Source organism: Desmodus rotundus, chromosome 3 (genome assembly GCF_022682495.2).
Source record: "Desmodus rotundus isolate HL8 chromosome 3, HLdesRot8A.1, whole genome shotgun sequence".
Lineage (NCBI taxonomy): Eukaryota > Metazoa > Chordata > Mammalia > Chiroptera > Phyllostomidae > Desmodus > Desmodus rotundus.
The window spans coordinates 20,174,261-20,186,467 of record NC_071389.1 but is presented as its reverse complement, the minus strand read 5'-3'; positions in this window follow the sequence as shown (position 1 = coordinate 20,186,467).

The window sequence follows — 12,207 nt, the reverse complement described above, 5'->3', positions numbered from 1 at the left end:
TATGCCAAGATTTTTGAAAAGTTAATTCACATATTCCAACCTTACAAATAAGATGTCCATTTTTAATATTTTTATTTCTTTAAAGATTTTATTTATTTTTCAGAGAGAAGGGAAGAGGGAGGAACAAGAGGGAGAGAAACATCAATAGGTTGCCTCTTTCACGCCCCCAACTGGGGACCAGGCCTACAACCCTGGCATGTGCCCTGACCAGGAATTGAACCTTGAGCTGGTGACCTTTTGGTTCGCAGGCAGGCATTCAAGCCACTGAGCCACACCAGCCAGGGCATTTTAAATATATTTTTTAAATTCTTCCCAAAACATTGGTTCAATAGTGTGTTTACGATATGGACTGTTGTGGATCTAACAAAAATCAGAGGCTGTCCAACTCTGTCAAGTTTTGAAAAACAACAAAAAATAACTAGAGCTAACTGCATGTGGGTGCAATACATGGTGTTTGATTCTTTCAGTGAATTTTTAGAAACATCCTATGACAAAAACACCAATATTGTCCCCATTTTCCGATAAGGACTTGAGACTCAAAGAAGACAGATGACCCACTGTAACAGAGCCAGGATGCGCAACTAGGTGGGTTAACCTCCAGAGTCCATGGTCTAATGCACTACACTCTACTTTCTTCAAGGCTCAAAATATAGATGATACCCAAGCCTGAGAATTGCCGTTCAGTCTACATTGTTCTGATACACAGCTTAGAGACTGGCAAGTAGTCTCAGCTCACACCTCTCATCATCACTTTGTGGAAACATCGGTGGATTCTTGGGCTGGCATGCACTGATGATTCTTATGGTTTTAGTGTCCTTTTTGGCTTTGGTTGGAACCACCCTTCCCCACTCTTGGTCAATGTGCTTTGCATCTAGCTGGTGCCATCCCCAGGCTCCACCATCTGACCACAGTGACTGGCTCGGAGATGGCCACACAGCTTGGTCAGAGCCAGTGAAAAGCAATGAAATGTTTACTGGGAGTTCCAAAAAAGTGCACTCTCTCCTGCTCTGCAGGCAGGTGGGGTATGAGGGATGCTGCTGCCATCACCAGGAGAACCAGTCTAACAAAGATGACAACCCAGTTCAGGCAGGAGTAACAGATGGACCCAGGGACACCACCTAAGCCCCAACGTCTGCTGTGCCAGAAGTCAATTAAATTCCTTTTCCTTTTTGCTTAGCTGGTCTGAGCTGTGTTTTCTTCCTTCCTCTCTCTCTTCCTCTCTCTCTCTTCTCCCCCCCCCCCCGCCCGTCTCTCTCTCTCTTTCTTTTATTTGTTTTATTCTCATTTGAGAGATGGGGGAAAGGGTCGGGGGAGACAGAGAGAGAGAAAGAGAGACCATCAATGTGAAATATCAATCAGTTGTATCCCAGACCGGACTGGGCATGTGCCCTGACTGGGAATCAAACCAGCGACCTTTAGGATACAGGGACAATGCTCCAACTGAGCCACTCCAGCCAGGGTTGAGTTGGATTTTCTATCTCTTGCAAGTGAGAGACTCCTAAATGATTGACCCTTGGTTTACTCCTCTTTATTTCTGTGTCCTGGCCCTTGTCTTCCTGTGGACTACAAGCCACGTGATCTGTGTCTTACTTCATCTGATATCCCTCACAGCACCTGGCAGAGTGCTTTGGACAAGGCAGTTTTGCTAAATACAATGAAATACTCTTTTCTTAACTGCTAAGTAGAACAGGTATAAATCAAATTCAAAATCTTTCTGCTCAAATCCCATCTGTATATATGCTTTTGCTGGTATATGCACGCATTTTTCCTGGAACATTACATAAGCAGAACTTACCTTCCTTCCCAAGCTCTCTGCTCCATCTTTTCCCATCACACAAGCCACAGAACCATCCAAAAATACCCCTTTTACTTACTGATCCATTGAGCTCAGAGAAGTGTCTACAACCAAGTACACCATCTCCCTTTACCGAAATCGCAAAAAGCCTAGTTAGAGCTGCCAACCATAGCTAACAACTCTTTAACCCTCTTCCTTTCTGCAAATGGAGCACAACAATGCCTTACCCAACCAGAAATCAGGCACTCTCTTCCCCCCAAAAGGGTCCTTCCTCTGGCAAAACCAGATTCCCAAAGGCCTAACACAATAACTGCACAGACTTCACTCACAGAAGACCCACAGCAACCTTATTAAAGGGCAATTTACACCTACTTCATACATATGTATAACAAGTGATGCCCTAAGTTTGGAAACTAGAGAACCAATTAGGGAGAGAAGGGGAGAGGAGGAGCCTCTATAAGCAAGTAAAATGGCAAACTTAAAAGTGAAAACTGACAGCTAGGAAAAGGTAAAACCATTCTAAAAAAACTAGACCTGTGAATTTTTTTCAAAATATCAGCCTGAGGCCATTTAGCCAAGGGCATTAAGGGCTCCTACATCCTCCAAATGCCTAAGGACATCACTAAATTACAGCCCAAGGCTATAATAGGTGAGCCTAAGTCATCAAGAAGACTTATCTTTTTATATTATTCTAAACTCAAGGAAGTTATGTCATAATTTTGGAAATTTTCCCCCAAAGTACTTAAAATTAACATGTGGTGCAGAAAGGAAGAGAACTGTCAAGACACCTGAAAAATTCTACTGCTCCAACCACGCCTTCCCGGCAGTTCCTGCTACCGCTACTGCCCACCCCACCCCCCACCCCGCAATCAAAATGGTAAGAGAAGAGCAAGATATAGGAAAATGCTACATTTACATACCACATTGTACGCTTCCTCAGGACTGAAAGAAAACCTGTCAGACTGGTAAAATCACATTTTTTAAATGTGATAATATCCACTATTGATGGGAATGTAAATTTGAACACCATTTTAGAGGGCAATGTTTAGAGGGGAATATTTATCCCAGCTTAAAATGTACACATCTATTGCCCCAGAAATTTAATTTATCCTATAAGAACTTATAGGATAAGAATTTAATTTATCCTAAAAGAATTTATATCCGCTAAGAATTTATCCTTTTGGATGTATTACAAAAAATACATCAAATTATAAATTCAAAGATGTCAGCGATTGCACCAGGCCTTTTTGTACTGATGCCAAAGTAAAAACAATCTGAGTGTCCGCCAACAGAGAACTTAAATCAATGAAGTCACACGGGGAAATACTAGGCAACCATGTTTTCAATGAGCTAGAGTTGAGTGTATTTATATGAAAAGGACACTAAGATATACGAGAAAAAGGCAAGATGCAAAGCAAAATATACAGTATGGTCCTATCGGTGTATGTTTCTGCTGGTATATGCATAATTTTTTTCTGGAAGGTTATACAAGCATATACCCTTGAGGAGAGGGACTGTGGCCAAGAGATGTGTGGTGGGAACTTCCCTCTTCCTTTGCACCCTCTGTACTGTTAGTTTGTTCCTCCGTGTACTTGTATTGCTTTATTTCTCTTTTCTAACAAACAAAGGAGGAGGGGCTAAGGGATCATAGCTGGCAAACCAGGGAGCTAAATATCTAAGTAGGCACAATACCTCCGAACTTGGTCCTATCTACAGGGCCTCCTCCCAGGACACTTCCATTTTTTTCAATGGAAGATGCTCCTTTTCAACAATAGCACTCAAAATCCATTTCCTTTGGCTTACTCTCTGCAAATATTCTAAACTCTACTGGCTCATGCAAATACTCCCTGACTTTGCACAAGTCTGTTCACACACTTCCTTCAAAACTTGCCTCCATCCTACATTTGGCATATAATGTGAAAATATTTATTCATATTGATCTTACTTGTCTTTGGTGCTCTGCATCCCTGGGACATGCCAAAGATCAACATTTCTCCCAGAAAAGAATCTCTTAGGGCATACTGCTCTCAAAAGTACATTTATCCACACTCTGACAGGCATCCTCCCAACCTTCCCACAGTTCCGATTCAACAGTTACTAGCTCCAAACAATGCCCGACACAAGGAAGATGCCCAGAACAGAAAAATGAACCTAATACCCTATAGTGCCTGTCCTCCAGGAGACGGCAGATGTCAACATTACCACCTGCATGCAATAAACTCCCACATTCCCCTGAGGGAATCCTACCCAGCCAAATCACAAGACAGTCTTCATTCCAGCATCAAAAGCAGCCTTGAATTCCAACCACTGACTCCGACAAGACTCCTCCAGGTTCACTGACCTGAGAATAAGGAAAACCTGCTCACCAATTGTTAGCATTCACTGAGAACTACTTCTCACGAAGCACTGTATGAAGACTTTACAAGTGTTCATTAATTTTAACCTCACAAGAACCTGGTGCAGTAGACACAATCATTACATCCTCTTTTTCTGGGGAGAAAACTGCGGTTCAGATTTACAGATAACACGCCTAAAGCCAGGATTTGAACTGAGGTCGGTTTGATTCCAGAGTTGACACCCTTGACCACCAAACCAGCCTGACTTCCCAAACCCTCCAGGGCGCAATGATAAGGGTTGAGGAAGTCACTCCTTTTCCCAACAACACATGGAGTACAGGGGAAGGACACGGAAGAAGTTTCCATTTCCAAAGAAAGAATTTCAGGGTGAATTGCAGTTTTGGTTCACCTGATAAATTGTCATAAGACAAGGGGGTCCTCCCCCGTCCGGACCCAGACGACCGGAACTTTGACCCCCGAGGATAGGGAACCGAGGCCTTCCTTGCCCCTCCTGTGGCCTCCGCGGACAAAGTGACCATCGCTACGGCGGGCACTGCCTCGTGCCCGCCGTAGCGTGCACCTTCTGGATGAGCCCACTCCCCGACCACCCGGGTGAACCACGCGGGGGGACAGCCCAATGCCAGGGAAGGGGGGGCTCTGCCTTCACGGAGCCCGTCTTCAAGCTTAACGGGAGATTGGGGGGTCGGTCATTCGCTGCAGGGACCCGGGAGTCGCCAGGGCCGGGCGGTCGGAAGAAGGCCGACTGAGATGGGGCTTCCCTGCCCGCTGACCCCCGGCCAGGGCCGACCTTCCAAGTGCCCCGGATCCTGCCCAAGTCAATGAAAGCGGCAGCGTGAAACCGCTCCTCGGCTCTCACCTTCCAGCGGGTCCCAGCAGCGCCTCCAAGAAGCTACGTGCACGGACACGCCCCCCTTTCATTCACCGGTCGCCCCCTCCATTGAGAGGCGGGGTAGCCGACCAATCACGGGTGCGCCTGGGCCCAGAAAGGCGGGCCTTCGACCCACAGGTTACTCAATAGCGCCCGCGCCCCCCTCCGGAGGATGCGCTCTGAAGGCTCCAGTGCTCGCGGGGTGATGGGAGTTGTGGTCTCAGTGTTTGTTTTCCGGTGAAAGATATAGTGGACAAAACTACAAGTACCAAGATGCCAAAAAGGGCAAGAACCAGCGCTTGCCAAAGGCTAAAGCTTCCTTCGGTCTTCTGAGTCCCACTCGAGGGACCTGCGAAGTATTGATCTCTTTGTCCGGAGAGCTAAAGGCGCGTCGTGCATATTAATGCAACCTGAGAGTAAGGGCTATGACTTATCCGTGCCCCTCAGCAAAAAAAAAAAAAAAAATCTGGAAATGTGTGAAATGGTTTAATATACTCAACAGGTTTTTTTTTTTTAATTGTATTTTTCCCATTACCATTTAGTCCCCTTATACCCCTCACTCCCCCGCCATCACCACACTATTGTCCATGCCTATGAGTCCTTTCTACTCAACAGGTTTTGATAGAATTCTAGCTACCGTTTTTTTCCCCTTGAAAGGCTTTCAGGTTCATATATACAGGTGAAACACTTAAATAGAGGTACAAGGTGTTAAGCAGTGTACAGGCAAGATCTGCTGGCGTGGCTGTGAACAAGATAAACCGGGTTACTGTTCTCAGGGAACTCAGTTTTAGTGGGGGGTGAGGTGTATTAGTCGGTTAGGGCTGCTGCAATGAAGTATCACACATGAGTTCAAACAACACAAATTCATTGTCTCACAATTCTGGAGGCTAGAAGTCCAAAATCAAGGTGGTGGTAGTGTTGGTTCTTTCTGAGGCTATGAAGAAAGGATCTGTTCCTGTCCTCTCTCCTTGGTTTATAGGTGGCCATCTTCATGACCACCTGGCCTTTTGCCTGTATAAACTTCTGTGTTCATATTTTCCTTTTTTTTTTCTAATATAAGGACATCAGTCATATTTGGTTAGGGGTTCACTCCACTCCAGTACAAAAGTCATCTTAACTAACTACATCTGTAGGCAGAACTGTAAGCAGTGTATCTCGTTGTCCACTTCGCCTAGAAGGAGAGATGGCCTGAGGTCAAGATCTACACCGGCTCATAGGCAGTGACTAATGATTTGAGCAGCTCAGAGCTAGAGATTAGAAGGTTACGACAAACAGGTGTGGGAAAGATGGATTCCCTTGAATAGGCCCAGCTCTTGAGACAACAGGTAGGCCATATGAATGCTCACTGTGGGCTCCTACGTGTTCAGTGGGTTCATGGACAAAGGACCGTGATGACAGGGGTAGAGAACAAGGACACACCCTCACCAAAGCCAAGCTAGCAACCACCACTACTGACACCCAGTTTGCCCACAGCACCAGTCAGCTCTGAACCCTTGAATTGGTATCAGACCTTGAGGGCACCAGCCAACTACTTGGTGGCAAATTGATTACATATGACCATGTCCCTTGTGATGGAGGTAGGAATGTGTTTCCCTAGAAGAGGCACTTAATCTGGATACAGATTTGCTCCACAGGCCTCTGCCAGAACCTCCAAGTGTGGACATACTAAACAGTCTTGGTATCCCACACAATATCATTTCTGATCACGGAAGTCACTTCACAATAAGGAAATGAGACACTGAGCTGACACCCACGGGATTCACTGGTCTTACCATGTGCTCCATTAGCCAGGTTTCTAGAATGTTGGAAAGGCCTACGGAAGGTCCACACAAGGTACCCTCTGTTGAAACACTTTGTGAGATAGAGCGCCATCTACAGGATGCAGTAAAACACAACCAATGTGCCGTCTTTCCTTTAGCCAGATACTACCGAGTTCAAAAACCAAGGGGCTAGATGCAGGCAGGAGTGGCTCCTCTCACAATAAAACTTTTTGACCCACCCAAAAGTTTTTGTTTCTTAGCCCCCTGACTGCAGGAAGGGGAGGAATGCTAAAAGCTCTTAGTGTGCAAGGGAGGAATGCCTTCACCAAGTGACAAAATTTTTCCACTAAACTGAAAGTTGAAAGTGCCACTCGACTACTTTGAATGCTTCATGCCTCTAAACAGAAAGCAACAACAACAACAACAATAAAAGGGAAAGAAATCAAAAAATCAAGAAATCAAGGTATTCTATGGGTTAAAAACTCTGGCTATCAATGGGAAATAAGTTGTTACCATACCACAGGGGCAGGGAGGCTTAGTGATAAACTCAGCTGTATCTGTAAGGGCCCCGTTCCTACCACGAACCCTGTGATCGACGTTACTGCAAGACTACTGCAATTCTATGCAAGAGAACTTCACAAGGCACAGATCTCTCAGGAATGAAGGGCTGGGTCTCTTCTGTGGGGCAAGAACTTGACCATCTGTTGCTGACTGAAGGCAAAAGGAACCTGAGATAGTGAAGAAGAAAAGTCACAAATACAAGAACAGTCTTAGAATGGGTTACGGAGGGGAGGATGATAGTCTGTATTTGAACTCCTTTCCTCAAAATATACATTTACATATTTCAAAGAGTTTTTCTTCTCTTTCTTCTCCCTTTCCCCTATGATTGTCTCCAGATGGCTGTCTAGGGAGAGTAACTTCACTATTTAGTCATAAACTACAGATTTTTGAGAAGGGATTGCAAGGGAGCTAGAGGAGGAACATTGGGGTCTCGAGGTGACTTCCTAGGGAATTAAGGTGTTGTTTTGTTTTTTCAGTTATAGAAGTGATAGCTACTTTCTGCTAAGTGGGAAGAAAGTCCAAGTTTGGGACACAGGGGGTAAATGTTTGGCAGCAAGTGGGATACATAGGACCGCTAATGTTTGGGCCAGCCCACTGTAAAGGGAAAACTTTCCAGCTCTACTCTTCCGGGGTCAACAGCTGAGTTTATCAAATAAATCAATAACGGGAAGATTAACAGGAGAAAATGTATACAAATGTATTCATTTTTAATATTATGTGCATGGAGAACTCAGAGGGGGGAAACTGTAGTGGGGGTTGAAAGCTTATATGCTTTCTTAAGATATGCTTCCATATTAAGATATGCTATCTTAATAAGGGAAGGGATGGGGAGGGGTAGGCCACTTAGGGGAGAGGGTAAGTGATTTTTAGGAAAGATGAGTGGGCCCGTAGAAGAACAGACAGGAGATTATGATAGTTTGCGTCAGTTTGTCTGGTTATGTGTCTAACCTCCTCTCCTGTGATGAGTCAAGCTGCCCTGGTTGCTGAACCCTAAGGGAGGAGGTTTATGACAGTTGAGTTCCTTTCCCTGAACTTGCTGTTTTTCAAGTAACTTCAACTCAAAATAATCAATATAACCGAAATAACCAAAGCGGCATATTTGGGGCTGACATTTTCCTGAACTCCAAAAGCATCCAACCCCCATTTCCCTTTTGGGAAAAACCTTAACTGTTGTCACAGTAAGAAGGAAATGCCAGTTACCATCTCTCACAGCTGTGTTCTTCTGCAGAAGGAGAGGGGGCTAGATCTTTCCTCTACCCAGTCTCAGATACAGCCAAGAAGTAAGCTCATGATGCATGAGTCCCAAGAACAATGCTGGAGCCATTGGGAAGACTATAATTTATTATTGTTGTTACCATCATCATCTAACCCATGCAGAGAAAGAGGCACTGGTAGGTTACGTGGCTTGTTTCCCTGAGCCAGTCCACAGCGCCACCTTCTGGAAGCTTTTGGTAATAGCCACCTTTCGAGAGCCAAAGTCATTAGCTCTTCCTGGGAAACATCCTTTGCTCTTTGGACCACAACAATCCACCCGCTCAGTGGTTCTAAGGATTACATGAGACGACAGGGGCCAGCACACAAAGGATGTCCCCCTTTTTGCAAATTATAAAAGAATACATATTCTTTTATAATAATGTGAGGCTGGAAGGAATAGGACTTTACTCAAGATCACACAGCATAGCACATTAGTTAGTAAAACCAGGACCGGGGGAATACTAGTAAAAGTTCAACAACTGTCTTGGAAGGGGGAGGCATGAAGTGTGTGTAGTGTTTGTAGAGTTTGATCATGTAAGCACTCCCACCTTCATGGATTCTAAACGATCACTATGACTTCACTGTAGGCAGAGTTAGGAAGAGATGTACAGTAAAAGTCACAGCATAGTATTTCTACCATACAGATACAATAAATCTGTCACTTGAAAAGCATAGATGACAATGAAATGTATAAAAATAATTACACAGTGTGAGTTCGATTACGTTTATTTAATTTATTTAATTGTAAATTCATATCATTTTTATTTTATTTAGATTTTATTTATTTTCAGAGAGAGGTGAAGGGAGGGCAAAAAAGAGGGAGAGAACGTGAATGTGCGATAGAAACATCGATCAGCGGTCTCTCACACGCCCCCAACTGGGGACCCCCGTCCACATCCTAGGCCCTGCCTGGGAATTGAACCGCCAGCCATTTGGTTTGTGGGATGACGCCCAGCCCACTGAACCACACCAATCAAGGAAGTTTATATTATCTTTTAAAAATAATGGCTGTGGCCCTGGCTGGTGTAGCTCAGTGGATTGTGTGTGGGCCTGTGAACCAAAGGGTCCCTGGTTTAATTCCCAGCCTGGGCACATGCCTGGGTTGCAGGCCAGGTCCCCAATTGGGGGCGTGTGAGGGGCAACCATATATTGATGTGTCTCTCCCCCTCTTTCTCCTTTCCTCCCCCCTCTCTAAAAAAAAATAAATTCTTTAAAAAAAATAATGGCTGCGCTAAACAGCTAGCTTATAAAATTCTTGAAATTTTAACAGTCAGCTCTAGAAAGTTGAACTAGAACCTTTCTACTGGCTTTTAGGCATGCCCTGTGCTACCTCTACCAGCAACTTACACGTTTTCATTTTACAATGGGTCCCACAAATTATGTAGCTGGTCCTGCTGCCAAGTCTATGCTGCAATCTCCATAGCAGAAATAGGGCAGTCTTTGGGAATGTCACCTCCCAGAATCATCTCCAGCCTAACTGCCTTCCGCTGAGGAAGCCCAGCCTCTCCAGAGGAGCCAGGAAGTCATTCTAGGGCCACTCCTGCAAGCCCTGCCTGGTGACTGAGAGCCAGCCTCACCTGAATGTGTCCACAGCACCACCCGGTGGCAACCAGGTGTCAGGGCTTCCTGGGAGTCTAAAGCAGGAGGATCCCGGGACAGAAAACCTCAGCCAAGAGGGGTCCAGCAGTGTGCATGGTGGGGTGTGGGTCAAAGAAGGGTCTGAGGATAAAGGATGGGATGAATCTGTGCATTTATATTTCACCTAAAAGCTATTGGTGAAAAAGCTCTTAGAGGTCCTGAGGACAGTGAAAAAGTGACCAAAGCCTACAGCCCAAGATGAAAATCTACCTCTGCTGACGCCCAGTCCAGTTTTCTTTCAACATACCGTTAAATTCAAAAGAAGCTTATTGGTGGAGGGGTTATAAGGAAGATAAATGGTAATGAAAAATGCAATAAAAATAAATTTAAAAAGATACTTAGTAACCAGTGCCTAGCAACATGTTAAACTCTAAGGACACAGGGTCCTTATCCTCTCTAAGGACAAGGATAAGGGGCTAAGGCAATAACTACCTCGTCGAGGGCTTTACCATATAATGTGTTGGGTGTTTTACTTATTTTACTTAATCCTCACAACAACCATGAATCTTATTCCCCTTTTAATGCTGAAGACACTAAAGCCAGGAGCAGTTAACTTGCCCAAGGTCACATTGCTGGGAAGTGGCTGAGCTGGGATTTGAATCCACACCTTCTTGATGTGAGTGAAGGGAGCCAAGGGTCAAGGTGTGGGGAAGACCAAAGAGATCCAAACAGAGGATCTCAGTCCACACACACTGAGGGCCTCATAGGCAAGCACTGTGCTAGGCCTGGATATGGGAGAACATGTGAGGTTCATATATCAAAGGACAGGATATAGTCCTTGCCTGCCTGCAGCTTATCATTTGGGTGTGGAGGCGGGACATGAGGCTGGATGGAGTTTAGACATGTAAGACATGCAGAAACTTGATTTTATTAGACAACACTGGGTTCAAATCTGAGTTCTCTCATTTCCTAGCTGTGGGACCTTGGGAAAGTAACTTCCAAGTTACTAAAATCTCAGTGTCTTCAATAATAACATGGAGATTAAAAATTGCTCCTACCTCATAGGGCTATTGGGAAGGTCACAAGAGGTACATTATGTAAAATGCTCACCTGTCTAATAAGTGGCCCCATTTCACCTATTAATAGTAATACATAATCACTTGGTCATGTCACCTTTACAGCACAAGTCATTTCTTTATTCAAAAAATCTTTGGTGACTCTGTGTCCATGAATTATGTTTGAATTTTTAGCCCTGCATCAAAGGTTGCATCCAAGAAACCTAGATGTTAATGACCTTTCCAGCTTCACCTCCATCTTCTCTTTTTTCTTTTCATAATTTAGCCACTCCAGCTTGCTCCAACTTAGCCCTGTGTTTGTCCTTACTCTCCTTACATTTACTCTTTTATTCGCTCAATAAATATGATCTATTTTGTTCCCAGTACTGCTCTAGGTGCCAGGGGTAGACAGTAAACAAGACAGACAAAATCTCATGACTTCATGGGGGTCACATTTCTAGTCAGAGGGAGGCAGACAATTTTTTAAAAACTGTGTGGTATTTCAGATGGTGATAAGTGATATGGAGAAAATAAGCAGGGGAGAGGAATGGGAATCCTGGGGCTTCGAGACATTTATTTTATTTTATTTTGTTTTTTGAGAGATAGAGAGGAGAAAGGGAAACATCTATTTGTTGTTCCACGTATTTATGCATTTATTGGTTGATTCTTGCATGTGCCCTGACCTGGGATCAAACCCACAACCTTGGCATATCAGGACGTCCCTCTAATCAACTGAGCTCCCAGGCCAGGGCCAAGATACAGTTTTAAATAATGTGGTCAGGGTGGGTGACAGATCTTTGAGTGAAAATTTGGAGGCAAGGGTCTGAAACACATAGATATCTGGGGTAAGGGCTTTGTAAGCAGAGGGAACAGCAAGTTCCCTGAGTGCAAAGTTATGTGGTCCCTTCCCCATTCTCTCTCTTCTCAATACCCCTCCTCCAGCCTGTCTCTGCATTTGCCCCAAACACATACAGTCGAT